General features: G+C 32.6%; 1 protein-coding gene across 3 annotated transcripts in view; it reads left to right on the top strand.

Annotated features, from left to right (window-relative positions):
• The first annotated feature begins 1,763 nt into the window (after window positions 1-1,763).
• The window catches only part of LOC119830872 (inactive dipeptidyl peptidase 10), a 72,026-nt gene continuing 57,703 nt past the window's right edge, over window positions 1,764-16,086 (top strand). The window contains exons 1-2 of one of the 3 annotated variants that reach the window (XM_038354050.1): window positions 1,764-1,948; window positions 5,615-5,865. The gene's annotated coding sequence lies outside the window, so the exon portion shown is untranslated. Of the gene's footprint in view, window positions 1,949-2,004; window positions 2,155-5,614; window positions 5,866-16,086 lie in introns of those variants that run through there. The other 2 variants (XM_038354066.1, XM_038354058.1) reach the window with 2 other exon arrangements.

The raw sequence follows: 16,086 nt of genomic DNA, 5'->3' as shown, positions 1-16,086 counted from the left end.
ACATCGATACACATGAATCAAAGGACACACAAAAATAAAATAAAATTACAGCAATACTTATTTCGGGACTAGTTGAGTTAAAACAAATTGCTTTATCAACAGCTCGTATATTACTAACTAGCAGTACAAATAATTGTGTTATAATTATTTGTTAAATACTGTAAACATACCGAACACGCATTCACTATATCATGAAATGTATATTTGGTTCTCCGTACCTATTCATGATAGCAGTTTGAACATAAATAGTTAACGTATCGCTTAAGTTTTACAAGTCTGTATGAGTACATGTCGAAACTACAAAATATAAGCGTGGAATTTTTTAAAATAAAACATACATATCTCTGGCTCGATCTGTGTATTACCAAAACGTATACACACCCTTGACATCTTGAGATTGCTTCGGTTTGAAAAATGTAAAACTAAAATGCAATTCCACCAAAAGGTAACCATACAAAGTTGATGATGATATACTATATTTTTTTAATTTCTTTCATTTTATATTTATACAATTTTGTATTAGTTATGTGTAATTTAAGTGTTGAGTAAACCTTCTTATTTAAATATTTTATGGTAGCTACGTAAATATAATATGTTAACTATCTAAATATCATTTGTGTGTGAAACAAAAAGTTTTCATTCATAAAAAAGTAAAAGATAAAAAAATAAGAAACAAGAAATACCCGAGTATCTGAACTTTGGAATACTGACTTTCAAACTAAGACGATCTGAAGCTATTTGAGCCAGTTCATGGCGCCAATTCATCGCAATTCAAATGAAATACGCCAGCTCAAAAGGCTTACTTTTTACTGAAAAATATTATTAACAAATTAAAACGTAAACACCTTCCATACCTTAACTATATCTATGTACATACATATAGCTATGTAGTAATTATATGAATAAAAGTCGTGTTAGTGACGTCACTTTATTACTCAAGATCAGCTGAACGGGTTTTAATTATTTTTGGGCCCGTTGCATTCGTCTCTGCTTGGATTAGGATAATGTCTGTAAAGAATTAATAAAAATAAGGCTACCTGGGCGGAGCCGGAGTGAGGTGTTAGTATATCATGTAAAAGAAAATTGTATATATTAAAAAAACATATCTATCCGGGCGGGGTGAGCAGCTAGTATTTTAATTAAACGTCAATTTCCAGTAAGAAAATAAATGAAAATTTTATTTTATATAAATATCAGGCCAGTATATATCTGGAGCATGCTACGTATTTGGAAAACTAAAATTAGGGATTTTAATAGTTTTTCCTACTTTTATTTTTGCGTGTATTAATAAAATATTTCATGTATACAAAAGTACATTACTATAAAATAATAAAATTCTAAAATTGTACAATAGAGGAATTTAATAAGATTCCTTCACATTTTGGATATTTTTTAACAATCGAACTGTATCAGAAAAATTAAACTATATTTAAGCACTTTACAATTTATTATACAAAGATGGACGAGTTATTGCTAATATTTCCGTTAAACGAATATCATGCAAACCTTTTCTGAAGCAGAAATAGTTAGGATTAATATTGTTTTCATAGTTTGTGGCGTGGCTTAAATTGGCCGTGGACGTGTGACCCCGCGGCGAGCGTCTCTGCAGATGGCGGGTTGCGGGATCACGCAAGAAACCCTCGAAGATGCGTGACGCAGCGCGCAGGATCGGCCCCCCGCCCCGCGCGGTGCGTGCTACCCCCGCAGCTGTATTTCACGGTTTATCATAAAAAAACATCGATATTTACGTTGTGAGGCTGCAGCAATAGCAGGTGGTTGGTGGTGTGCAGCTGTGGTGGCCGGTGCGTGGTGTCAGTGCAGGCGATGCGTGGCGCCACGGCGCGGTGGTAGCGCGACCCGGGCGGCAGTCGCTCGCTGCAAGCCGCCGGCGCGGGTCGTTCCCGCCCAATCGTTCTCGCGCGTATGTTGAGCTCGATACCACCATCAGGTATACGAAGAGCTTTCGCTCCATTTGCATCCCACACCTCATATAGACTCATTATTGTTCACGTAGACACACTTTTCATTCAATCCGTAGCCTTTCAAAGGACTTACCGCTAACATCATCCTGGACCCTCGATTGTATTTATCTTTAAGGAAGGTAGTGATTTTTTCGATTGGGAAAGGTAGAGGAATTCATAAAGCTGAGATCCGGTAAGAAAAACGCATTTGCAATTTTTGGCATTCGATTTAGCCTTATTTAGCTTGCTCTACATAAACGTTTCAGGATAGTGATATATTGCGATTATCATAAATAAAATCTTTCGTTTTTTCTTATCAGAAAAATATAAACACTATAATTTAAAGTTATTTACAGTATGTCGTATAACGTGATGAATTTAATCTAAAAGAACTATATGAAAAAGAAAGGAGCGATATATACTGGCCACATGCCAAGTGTCGTCCACGTTCTTTTGCAAGAAAGTATTTCAGAATTATTAGAAACATTTTGTTTTAACGCATTTAAAATTACATAAATTTTGCATTATAATGAAACGTCAGAGAGCGAAACCAATCTTAGGGATGGCTCTGCTATATTTTACTCGATATTTCTTTATTTCCAAGGGTCGTGACATCCATGTAATGTATCGCGCTTTTTATTCATTTTGGGGTAACAATATATCATATTTTGCTAGTCAAGAAAGACATCATGATAATAGTAGGAAAAGAGATGTGAGCCGGTGTAGTTTTTAAGAAATATTGTGAAATACTATCTACATACTACATACATACATCATGCCTATTATGAAGCCATATGTAAATTTTCTCCAATCATACCTCCAATAATATATATAGGCATATTTTTGCTTCTTTATCGTACTATATACATACAAATATCACTTACACTAGATTCATAAACTGAAATGTGCCAATAGATGAGCATGTATGTTTCAATTATCTTCCTCGTTTCCTAATTGTACCTTAAATTACGATACTACTGTGTATATATTTTCCTGCATTTTTGTTTATGAACATTGAAATTTCATGAGAAACAAACAGCTTTTTCAGTATAAAAGAACATTAAACTTTTAATAAAACGTGGTACAGCGCTGTTGAGAGCAGTTTATCTGTCTATGCAACTTGATTAAAACGCCGAGTATTGATATTTGAATTGCAGTTTCATTTGGTAACGTTGTTTATGAACTGGCTGTTTTGCTGATAAAAATTAAAAATATCCGTCTATATCACGGTTTTACAATGCAGATAAAAAATAAAAATATATAAAAACAGATTGAATTGAGAGCATCGAACAGATGATATTGTATTCTATTAGTGTTATATTTAGTTATTGAGGAAATTGCTTTCCTTCCACGCACATTTTTAACCACACGAACATTTTATCGACGTAAATTTAGTGTTAATAACTGTAACCGATATTAAGCGCATCATCCGCAATTCCGCAGTTAGTTACTCATGCAGTGTTTTTTAATTGTTTTGTTTTTGGTGCTGGTCATATTACTCATACAATAAAAAAGCGTACGTTTAATATTACGTCCTAACAATATTTTAGCTATTTATGATAGTTCTGTATTTAATGTGTCTTTAGGTTTTAAATATACTTGTACCGTAATATTTACCTTAGTTATTCTAAAATTTATGCTTAGTTCGTTTTTGCATACGATCTATTTTTTCTCCGCAAAAGTCGTGTTAGATATATTTCCCTTCTGAGTAAAATTTGTTAACTGTAAGACATTAAACTAACGAGGTAACCGCAAGGAAAGGGCACACTAAGGTAGCACGAAGTCAGGTTAGACAAACATCACCAACGACTAACTTACTCGTATACTTAGTTACCACTAGTTTTCTATGAAAAAGAGGAACATGAGCCAAGTAATTCTCATTGAATTTAGATATTTCTTCCTTTAAGCTAGTTATTTTTTCAGATTTAGTTTATTAAAATTTTCAATAAAATAGCGTCATTTTCAATAATTAAAAAGCATAAAAACATATGCCGTATTTATTAAATAACTTTTTTCGCCCCTGATTTCGTGGTGTATTTTTTCCGATTCGCTTTGAAATTTAGATCACAATACAAAAAAACATACTTAAAATTTCAAAATAAAAAAAAAATGTAAATCTTTCAAAACTTGAACCACGCGAAATAACTGAACACGTTGTTTCCTAGTTCTGAAGTGGAAGTCATAACAAAAGGAATTCAGAGGTCCGGGTTACTAATAGAAACGCCAAAGTGTCACTTTTACTCGAGTGTTGCTGACGTTTGGGCCAATTTGAGAGATATACCCAAGAGATGCAATTTCCCCTTCCGCCTAATTGCTTTCAAGGCTTCGAGCCTAGTTAGTACGATTGCTGGCGGCCTTTGTATCGCCTGAATGCCCCAACTTGATCTGCTGAAAATTACCTAAGCTTGTCGTTTAAACCTAAAAAGCCTTGTCCATTCAGAGGTATCCATATACTTTCTTATGTAAATAATCTTAGGTAGGTAACTCGAGGACGAAATATGTTTCCGATATAACCTCTAATAAACTCTTTGCCATTTATATATTACATTTGTATTCGTACTATAGAATATTTTGAAGAACATTGGGCTTTAGAAGAAGTGGTGATATCTATGTTTCACCGCACATAACGAGAATTCGCTGCCAATAATATTTTCATAAGGAAAATAACATAAGAAAAATAAGATTCATGATAGATTCGTTCACTGATTACTGCTGTGGGTTATGTAAGATATCCTATTGGATACTGCTACACATATTTTTTTTAATTAACATAGTTCCTATGATTCGATTATAAGCTATAATAAGAATGATTTATTTATATAAATTTCCAGCAGCATTGCCCATTATTTCATATCCATAGAATTAAATTATTCTATGCTAAGAAAGGAGTTATATCATATATTTACGGCATAAAGAACGGTGCTGAAAATTTTTATATCCATAAATAGATTATGCTATAGAATTTATGAATAGACAAGCGGGTGTATTTACAGAAACGGTCCTTATCGGAAGAAAATGCAATAAACGATGTACCCGCGTCGGCCCGCCAGTTTTCCTGTTTTGTTATATCGAATGAGAAGCAATTACGACAAATTGAACTAGAAAATGTCTCCGTTTCAGACTATATGGTGTTGTAAATAATAATTAAAACTTGTATCAATTTTATGCAATCTATCAGATTCCATCCTTTTGTTTCATTTAGAGTACCTATTAATACTTTTATGCGTAATTTAATGCGTATAAGAAATTATGATTTTTTAACACTAGAAAAAATTCCTTAAAATTTATATAGTCTATTTCGAAAATCAAAATAAATTGAAAGGTATAACATCAAAATAGCCTACAAGCATATTTCCATGAAAAATAAATCAAGTGTATGTTGCCAACTTAAGGGAAGATAAGAGAAGATATATGATATTTTTTTATCAACACCGTAATCTAGCACACCTTCATGTTATGCGTTATATCTAGATCTCAAAGAAAGTATCTACCCTTTATTGTTTTAGGGGTGCAAAACGGGTAACGAGTGAAATAAACAGGCACATAAGAGAATGCAATATAGTTACTAAATTGCCACGTAGATAATCCGCGGTTTATAAAATATCTAAGTAAAATGTTTACAGTTCCACTAACTACTGTTTATTTTGTTACAGGTGCAAAAACTTCGCCGATAAACTCCCAACATTTCCGTATCAATTTGAACGCGAATGCATATAAAGTGCACGTGGAACTCTTAATTTTTAAACTTTTAAGTGCCTGAATTGTTAGTACTAATAGAATCTGAACCCCGTTAACTGCAGTTGATGTTCGTGTTAATAAGGTTGTGTTTTTAATCCATACTTTGTGTGAAATAAGGCAGTTTTTTACTGGACGTGCCCATCAATCATCCTATAATGATATGAAGGTAAGCTATTTTTGTCTGTTTTTTTTAATAATTAGTGTAATTGGAGTAATTGCAATTAAAATATGAATATCTTATGATAATCGGATTTGGTATGTAAATCATAGGTATATTTGTAAATCATCGATTATATCACATTCAAACCAATCTCGAATTTTGTCGGAGAGATATAGGGACAGCGATTTAAAAAAGCTAGCTTTAATGCAGCTTATAATAAGTTAAGAAATTAATCTTTCCAATTTTTATGTTAATTCCGAAAATTGTTATTACGCTCGACATTTAGCTTATATTAAGAAACACATATTTGGTGCAAAGAAAACAATATAAAACCGTGTAATTTTTACAAGTATAATAAAGAATGGAAATAAACATGACAATATAATTTAACAATTCACTTAAGAGCACTAATTTCGCAAATTTCTCAATTAAATTTGAAACTACTTAGCAGTCTACGTTCACTCGAATACTTCTGAAGTAATACGCAAATGGGGATTTTCCAATTTCATTAATCGGTTTCCCGAATCAAATAGGATTAGTCCGAATTAAGTACTTATCTATTATTGTATTGGCCTCACTCCAAATGTTGCGACACTTGCCGTGGCCTTCTACAAGGTTAATTATATATACATGATAATATTTACAAGTGCATGTGTTAAGCGTTACCGTTTTAGTTTATACATTCAAGCTTATCAACTGACCAATACTTATTACAAAAACAAAATAAGTTTTTACAAAAATAGGTCTGGACTAGGTTTAGGTAAAGTCTTTATTTAATAAAAACATTAAACTGTCAATAATAAAAAAATGATTGCGATTGTATCTTTGCATTATATATTTAGATATTAAAATTAACTAAAAAGCGATTTGCTTAATTATGTCTTCATCAATAATATAATCAAGGCCACTTTTCCAAATTTCTAAATAAACATGAAGATTAAATCTGGCACAAGTCCAAGAAATTGATAATAATTTTTCGAATCACTCAATTTATTACATCTTCTCGATGGTCTGTAGAGCTGACAAAACCTTAGAAACAATTAAGGAATAAATAGCTAAACAAAATTTTACCTCAAGTACACGTTTCTGCTATTAATTTTCAACCAGGCTATAAGTTACGAGTTTATTTTATATAAGCACTAACAAACATTTTGCGTTGAATTTATATATTCTCTTTGTTTATTCGTAACTGTCGGTTTTTGCTCTTACGAATGATTTAAAACAGTAAACCGTCAAATAGTCAGCGCCTGAAAATTTATGGGCCCATTCAGTGTACAGCACATATACACGCGTGGAATATGTAGTCATGTTTGAGGCATATGAGGCTTGTGTCGACAATTTAATCGTCTGCATTGGCTGCAATTGGAACACGGATAGACAATTTCGGTCATTGATGGGCGCGTGGCCACCTGGCGTTGTGAAAGATTACATGTAGTTTCGATTTAGGGCTTATTAATCGTGACTTTAACCTATCTTTATTATTTACGCATTCCAACTAATCTTTTTTCCTTGGAATCCCATATTAAAAATGGTGTGCTGATTTTAAAGAAAAGAAGATTATTGCAAAATTTCCCTGTTGTTTTACGTTTTAGTAGTAGTGTGTAATACCGAGCTGCGTCGTTGCGTTTTACGAACTATTAAATAGCTAATAAATGTTTTAATGACGATGTATTACATTCGCCATTCAAATAGCAATTTCAGAGAACGGCTAGATAATGATTTTTATAACCCCTATATAAAAACAGTAAGTATGAGTGTATGTAATTTATGAGGCGTAGCTCGTAACATGGCTTTTGTTGAAAAGGCGCGGCGTTGTGCTTCAATCAACGACAGGAAATTATGGTTAATTTTCATTTAAGCAGCTTTTGGACGTTAATACCCATATTGTACACTTACTCGCAATCAAACGCAATTATGGATTAAATTTCAGTAAATGCACTTAATATCATCGCTAAGATTATATACGTATATAATAATCTATTAGTTAAATTACCGAATCCGTTACAGCAGCGGGCTATTCTGTAAAAAAATATATATGTCAGCAAAATCCAAAGAGCACCTGCAAAGCTGTTGCCATAACAATGTATTCAAAGTGCTAGAGCACAAGATATTTCTCAAAGTATCACGAATGTTTGCACGGAGAGCAGGAGTGCGCATAATGTTTACACTAGTACTATTTGGAACGAAGAGAAATGTTTTTCAGAAAATCCTTCGATTACACTTGCAAGAAGTTTTCATAATACGTGATAGGAATGTGCATTGAAAAATTCGACATATATTTTTGAGACTTCAAAAGAATGCATTGTCGAACAATTTCTCTAACTTGTATCTTTTTAGATCTAACTTTGGGGCTCTCGTAAGGCATTGCCTCAAGGGGCGTGTTGAGCTTTTACTTCAATCAATTTTGTTTTGTGCAAGACGGTTCCTAAAAGATTCTAACGCTGTAGTTATATCAACATTTCTAAAAGAGATTTTTGTACATATAAGGTACGGGCATATGAATTTTCTATAATGTTAAACGCTACCTAATATATTTCAACGAATCGTAAATATACTTATATGTATATATTACTTACATAAAGTGAAGTCCCGTGTCCCCTAGTGGGGTATAGGGCAGATGATGTACATCTGTTTCATTGATCGATTTCTTTACGGGTAAGTAGGTGATCAGCCCTCTGTGTCCTGCCAGACCGAGACATTTTTTTTGATGCGTCCCCACCGGGAATTGAACCTAGGACTCCTCGGTTCGACGCTCACGCGTTAACCACTGTACCAAGGAGGCGGTCGTTTTATTACATTATATTAATAACATGGTTTATGTAAAGCGAACAGTAACCTCAACTTCATTAGTATATTCAGATTCTTGAATGTGATAACAGATATATACAACAATGTGAATTGATATTATAACCAAAAAAATCATCAAAATTTGTCGAGCAGCTAATGCCTAAAACCCGGACCACAACAGTCTTCCTTGATTTTATTATATGTGTATGTACAAAAAAATTATAGGCAAAATACACTTCTATGAAAATTTATTTCGTTCCCATTTCTTATACGTATCTACACTATAGTTACGGACAACACAAAGAAAACACAACGGTTTTCTTTAAAGCTCGAGTGATATCGACTTGGCCCGTATCCCAAGATGCAATTTGGGGCCAGACGTGACCAAACATGAATATCCGCAATCACCCATTCCAGAATTTTTTAAATCAAAAACATAGAAAAAATCTTATTCTACAAAAAAATGCCCATAGATCATCGTTTTATCTTTCATCGATGTTACAACTCATTATTATATTGTTTATTTCTTTTCTATGTAAAAATATAATTTACCGCTGTAGTAGAACACCAGAACGTTATAAAACAATGCCAATTTATTCTTAAAATAGGACACAATGTTTAATTTCGGCACAGGCTCTGAATTTCTCAAAATACCTTTCAAATAGGGTTCTTATGAATTCGTGGATTTATGTCGAACAAAAATAATGAGGGAGAACTTCATAGAAATGTAAATTTTGTGTTCGTTTCTGTTTATTTTGGTCCACTCTATAGGTGTCTTAGAGATAATTTAAGTGTTTTCTATTATTGAAATGAAACCAACTGGAGTGTGAAGAATATAGACGAAGCTATGTAAACATCGGTATGTTGAAACACCTGTGAAAATTTCCGGTCGTTCGAAAGCTTGTTTTGAACTGGCAAAGTGACGAGCAATTGTTATTGCAGAAAATTCTTATCTATCTCTAGTACCGAATTTTAATCTGACAAAAAAATTATTAAGTCTCTAACAAAATCACAGATTTCTTAAAGGATTTAGTGTTGAAAAAAAACGCGTTTCAATCCCAATAAAATCAATATTTCACAATTATGTCATATACTATACCATCATAGATATATACATAGATATTGCATATACATAGTGATATATAAATAGAATGTAAGAGGATATGTTTTAATAAAAGGTTTCATGAACTTTATCGGATTTTTATTACTGGGTAGAGATTAAGGCGATTAACGGAAGCCGTTTGCGAATAAACTTTAGTTCGATATACAATACGGGACGTATAGATACAATTTAATCTAAAAATAAAAGAAAACTTTTTTCAAATGAAACCAAATTATTTATTTTAACAAAAAAGTGAGCAATAGAGAAAGAAACACTATTAGGTCCCTAATAATTAATTCAATGGGTTGAGTACATTACCCATTCCATACATACAATTAAAGAATATCTTGAATAAAAATTCACTAGAATAAAATTGCCCTAATTTCACTTTGAATGAAATAGTTATATGTAAACGACTTGGTTTGCAACGTTCTCTTTGTGAATCATGAACTCCGAACGAATTCAATTATTATTAACAGATTGAATCAACGTTTAAGTTACATTAAATCGATGTTGTTTTTGGCGAACAATTTGCGTGTAGAGGGGGGGTGGGGTATGACGCACGCGGGCGCGGGCGGGACGGGGGCGCGGTCCTTACGTCACGTGTAGCGTCAGATGATCCATTGGAGGTCTTTTTTACAGGCTTAAGTTTCATAGACTGAATTATCTCGTTTCATACGTGTTTGTATAGTAGGAAATATATAGGTATTAAAAAAAAAAACAATAATATTTTCGTTGTTGTGTACTGTGTGACTTACATACGAATGAATCGTTGAAATTTGTAATGTTAACACAGTTTTTTATTTGAATACTTCTTAAAAAAATCAAGGGTTTCTTAATATCATGAGCCAGCATTTAATATAACCACATAATACATGCTATTGATCTTAATGAAAATGTATATATACATTGAATATTATGATAATCCTTTAAGAACATTTTTGTTTATGAAATTCAATAAAAAAAAATTCTAATACGTAGGTACTAGGAGCCTGTAAATCGCCAAGCGGTCTGTAGCTACCCTACGGCGTAGCAATGGGTACGCTCATTGTTTTGAGTCTTGCGCACGTTAAACACAACCGTTTATAATACCCCATTGAAACTCAACTCAGCCACGGACTTGGAGCGAATTCTAAACACCCTGTAAATAGACATTGTCACACGATATGTATACCAGTGTCTACTTGCACATCGAGTCCGTCCAAGAATTTAGAATTGAACGTTTCTAAGATCTGTTTGTGTTCAGAAATAATATATATCTTATATACAGTAACGTGTTTTACTCAATGCAAATATCGTTTACATTTGTTTAATAAATGCTCAATTATTTCATACACATAGATAGTATACAAGAAATGATTATAGGGTAATAAAAGCTCTATATATGATGTATCGTTTTGTATTGTTATTTGTTGTATATGTTATATAGCCATTAATTGAATTGTATTCATTTATAATATTGGCTTACAGTATTGAATTTACACAGATCTGTTTTCGAGAAATTAATCGAGGCTACATTTGCGGTTACTGCCACTTTATTGAGCACTTGATATGAACAAAATTGTGCCTCAGTTCCCGTTACATATACACGTATTTACTTAATGTTTTTATTCCCGCATCTCTTTAGGAATAAATGAATTGATACGAAATAAACGAATCTATAAAAAGCCGGATTCCGGAATGACTATGATAATAATAATCGTTTATAGTACTTACCTTCCTCTTACTTTCTTTGTGTGTTATTCTTTGTAATAGGAATAATAAATCTTGTAGCATTCTGCTGTAAGCACATTGTTTTTCTTTAACAATATATCGATTGATTTTTAATAAAATTCAAGTTCGGTACCTACAAATTAGCGTATATTCTAATTTGTACATCGTTCTGTAGGTTAACTCTGAAATAAAGGAATTAACCATTAATTTTATTTCACCCCTGTGACAGCACTAACCTCACTAACTACACCATTGAATACATTTGAAATGCTTTTAACAGGAGGTACTAATTAAGGAGTGGCGAAACGTGAGTGCATACGGTTTTAATATAAAAGAGATTGATGCTCTGAAAACGGTGGTGTGGTCCGCATTAATGGTCAGTTTTCCGCAAAAGGAGAAAAAACTGCTATTCACTAATGGAACAGTCGGGATTCAAGCTAAAGTTACGTGTATGATGTTGCTTTTTTATTCATTTCTGGCACGAAGAATAAGAGCCGGTATAGTTTGTTACGTGTTATATCATCTATATGTTAAATAAATGACGAGCTTGTTTTAAGTCAATCATAATTAGCATTCACTTTTATCATATTATTGGCAGAATAGAGCTGGTTTGTCGGGCTACACGCAAACTTGCAAAACTTTTAAACGGAATATAAATTTTTAGAAGCGTATAATTAATGTGACAATAATTTATTTCGTATAAGTTATCTCGTATTTCTTATTCTATACTAACTTGTTTCAGTTCAGTTTTGATCTTACAATGTTGTTTAAAATTTAAATAATAAGCGTTCAAAATTTCAGTTCGTTCAATTTTTGCTTTTAGTATTATTGTATAATGTATGTAGGTATTATTGTTCCTTAATACAGCACAGATACATGTCTTACACAGATTTCAGTATAATATCGCAACATAAACATAGATCGGTAGATTGAATTTTGGGTTTTACCTATATTGTTTCCATTCCCGTAGAATTTCCGGGATAAAAACTATCACAAATTTCATCCAAATCAGTTCAGTGAATTAGGTGTAGGTGTAAAGAGAAGACGTCCCGTTATAGTTTGTTACACTTTACAATATTAGAAGAAATAAATGCTTAATATAACGCTTTTTAGAAAATTGCGGTGGAATATTTTATATTATGCAGACACGGTTGAACTTGTTGAACTTTCCCGTGAGCACACGTGTTTTATCCTTATACATATATGTAATATGGAATACTATCGCGTGACTAGATTTCTTCGATCAAAATTGGATTCATAACGTCGCGATGCAATTTGGATTGCAAGCTGAGCGATATAAAGTAATACCCTTAAACACTTTCTCATTAAAGAAAGTGTTCTAGGAACTTTGACGGAATGAATAGCGCCGAAGTTGCAAGTAACTTTACTTAAATCAATTTAGTATACAAATAATTGATGAAATGTTTTGAATTAAGGCTTAACAGTTTAATAACATTTATTTTTAAATATATGTATATGCCTTTATTTAATTTACTTTGACGTCATCGATGTTAATATTTAAATGACTTAGGCAGTCGTTTATTTATCTATTTATTGTAACGTCACTACAAATTAATCAGTGTATTCTGTCTAATAACTAAAATCTATGCACCAAAAAAAGAAAAACTTACCAAATGCTCAATACATTCCATATATAATTCCCTTAAAAAGTCTTGATGTCTTTGCGTTGATGGACATTAAAAATATGATAATTTTGGAGTTTTTGGGTAGTTGATTAAAATTTAGAGCGTTTCAATTTCCGTAAATTAATTGAGTAATTTGTGCTATAAATAGCCGTTCAATACGTTTGGAAGCAATGGCGATAAATATAACTATATTGAGGAGTTTTGATCGTGAACCCTTTTCAGCGCTTCGTTAACAACGAATTGTTTATCCAATTAAAAGTTTACAAAACAAACAGTGCTGCAAAAAACAAGCAAGGGCGCGGGTTTCTTGCCTAGTTTGCGCTACGACATCTTTATTGTCTTTATTGGCGTTATTTTATGTTACTTATATATTATTTATTTTTTATGATAACTGTAGGTTTTCAAACTTTGCATGAAATGTGTTAAATTGAAGCCATTGCTTAATGATTATATGCACATTTAAAAAGTTAATTATATATTTTGTTTTATTGAGAAACAATTTTCTTAAGTATAATTTCGGGGGTGCCAAAAACTTATCAGTTTTGTGTCAATGTACCTTTTAGAATTAAGAATCGTTTTTTGAATTCATACATTCTCAAATAAAATAAACAACCTGGAACCTAATATCACGATTATAATTTCTACACTTCATTTATATTAAAACACAATATGTACAACACAACATAATATGTTTTTTTTTATATATATTATATAAAATATTATGTTGAATATATGAAAACTCTCGTAAAAAATACTACTAAGCATCTATTTTTTATTATATATACGGGCGGTATTGTGAGAATAGCATTTTCGCGTGCAACGAATGATTCGATTTACATTCTAAATTCAGGACCAATTTAGAAATATTGTCGAGTTTTCCTTCATAAAAAAAATAAATAATCGTTGCACAAATTTCCTGCAAATCGGATAATGTTTCATTGTTTTATTGTTAAACATAATTTCGTTAATGAATGCGATTGTTTTACCGGTATAATGATGTCTCGGCATGTGTGTTGGTTTTACTTTTACACAATCTTGCATTCTATTCCTCTATCGCTGTAAATTATAAGTTATAGCTTATTATTATAAACTAACAGCGTAATTACCTGTCTCACAATGTAAGGCGGTTTGTTTTTAAAATATATCCCACAATTAGTGCCAAATTACTACAACAAGATCAGGTGCGCAAAATGGATTTTAATAAATTATAGGCAAGCGTGGGCGAAGGTTGGGGAGAAATTTGTCTAATTAGTAAGTGTTTAACTATTTCAATAAGAGTTTATTTGAACAGCTTCCTGTACACATGTTAAGCGCTAGTTTCGAAGGCCGCATTAATCACTAAAGCGATGTTCGTTCCAAATTATCGGAAATTAATGATAGCAGGTAACCGACTGATGATGCTTAGTTTTATTAATGGATGTCAGCGATGGCAAATAATTAGTCTCTATATATTGTAACACCATCTGCGTACTTCGCAGTCATGTTACAGACGAACACTTGTCTTTGTATGTGTGGGTGGAGCTTTCTTTAGAGTTGTTTATGCAGAAACGTGTAAATGAAGGTGTTGTGAATTATTGCGAAATCAATTTAGGATGTAAGATATTCCTTTACTGATTACAATATACAATTACGATACAATTTGACTATGTTTTTTGGTTATGTTAATCGATAACTCCGTGGGTTTTCAAGTTACTGGCGTGATACTTTTTGTATTTGGATAAGAAATTCTTGTCATCTTGACAAGACTGACTAATCTGTTCAAATTGAAAAGGTACCTTCCCATCAGGGACGTCGGTGATCAATTGTTCTATTGCATTTTATTAAATTGTATATGAACCGGACTTACTGATACAAAGAATGATATTCTTCCTTAAATCAATATATCTTTACAAACATTTCTTAGGTTAATATGTTCATTTAAATCTCTAACATAGATGAAAAGGAAGTAAGAGAATTTCTTCAACAAATTAACTTTATCTTGCTCCGTTACGCGTTTTACTGTTCATACATGCGAATTCTCTAAGGGCACGTGCGGTAATTTTAATTAAGTAAATTCAGCGAGGCGTGAGCTTCGGGCGTCGAGAGACGTAATAAATGTTCACAGTAAAGGTAACAAATGACTGTGGGAGCTGGCTTCTTGACTCGAGCCTAGCTCGCTAGACGGCAGGTGATGCCCACTTGCGCGGATCCTTCCTTCCTGAAGCTATAACGTTAACTTCGTATGTATATCATCCTTCCTTTGTAAAATACAGAGCGTATATGCAGTTCCCTCATATAATTTATTATCTTACGTAAATCCGCTGCCTTCAAAACTTAGTCTTGAACGTGTAGAGTTCCGACTAAGAATATTGGCACACTATCTGTTTCATTGCTTCGTGCGGTTTTTGCAGATATTCTGCTAAGCGATTATCGTGCTTATAATCAATAATGTAAGATTGCTTGTAGATCTACTTTCGGATAGTTGTACTTATATCAATGACGTCTGACAGAAATTTTCTGAACTTAACTGTCCTAACTAACAACACATAATACATACAATATTTGTTTAGATAACATGTTTTAAATATTTGATAAGCTCACTTTTATTTTTTAATTGAAATGATGAGAAGACAATGTAAACTCAGTCTTTAGCGACCTAATATTACTTAGATAGTAACAAAGCTTTATGTAAAAGGGCGATTAGAATTCAAAGTCGGATTACGTGAATATCAGTGAGTCTAAGGTCTAAATCTTTCAAGTCTAAGTCAAGGGATTGAAGAATTTTCTTTCGTTGTATTTGGGTCAAGTTTTCTTCGGCTGTAGCCAGCTCCAAAAGTCTACTAAATTGAACGCAAATCCGATTTGTGCGACTCTCAAACTAAGTACGTTTTAAAACGTATAACGTTCCCCATGCCACATCCGAAGCCACTTTAATTTGTTACTCTTAAGTACTCGTAAAGCTCGTTTCGATCAAACTTTACTTCGATCATTATTACTGAG

The sequence above is a fragment of the Zerene cesonia genome, chromosome 1 (genome assembly GCF_012273895.1).
Source record: "Zerene cesonia ecotype Mississippi chromosome 1, Zerene_cesonia_1.1, whole genome shotgun sequence".
NCBI classification, from domain to species: domain Eukaryota; kingdom Metazoa; phylum Arthropoda; class Insecta; order Lepidoptera; family Pieridae; genus Zerene; species Zerene cesonia.
This window is presented reverse-complemented; position numbering and strand designations above follow the sequence as displayed.